This window comes from Pteropus alecto, unplaced genomic scaffold (genome assembly GCF_000325575.1).
Source record: "Pteropus alecto unplaced genomic scaffold, ASM32557v1 scaffold23, whole genome shotgun sequence".
Lineage (NCBI taxonomy): Eukaryota > Metazoa > Chordata > Mammalia > Chiroptera > Pteropodidae > Pteropus > Pteropus alecto.
Genome location: NW_006435837.1, coordinates 7,185,759 through 7,186,179, shown reverse-complemented (window position 1 = coordinate 7,186,179; position 421 = coordinate 7,185,759).

The window sequence follows — 421 nt, the reverse complement described above, 5'->3', positions numbered from 1 at the left end:
CTGTACAGCAAAGGAAACCATCAACAAAACGAAAAGACAACCAACTGACTGGGAGAAGATAATCACTAATGAAACATCTGATAAGAGGTTAATATCCAAAATATATAAAGAACCCATACAACTCAACAACAAAAAAATAAACAATCCAATTAAAAAATGGTCAGAACAGAGACTTCTCCCAAGAAGACATACAAATAGCCAACAAACATATAAATAGATACTAAACTTCACTAGCTGTTAGGGAAATGCAAATCAAAACCACAATGAGATACCACCTCACACCTGTTAGAATGGCTCTTAGCAATAAGACAAGATAGAACAAGTGTTGGAGAGGATGTGGAGAAAAGGGAACCCTTGTACATTATTGGTGGGATTGTAAATTGGTGCAGCCACTGTGGAAAACAGTGTGGAGGTTCCTTCA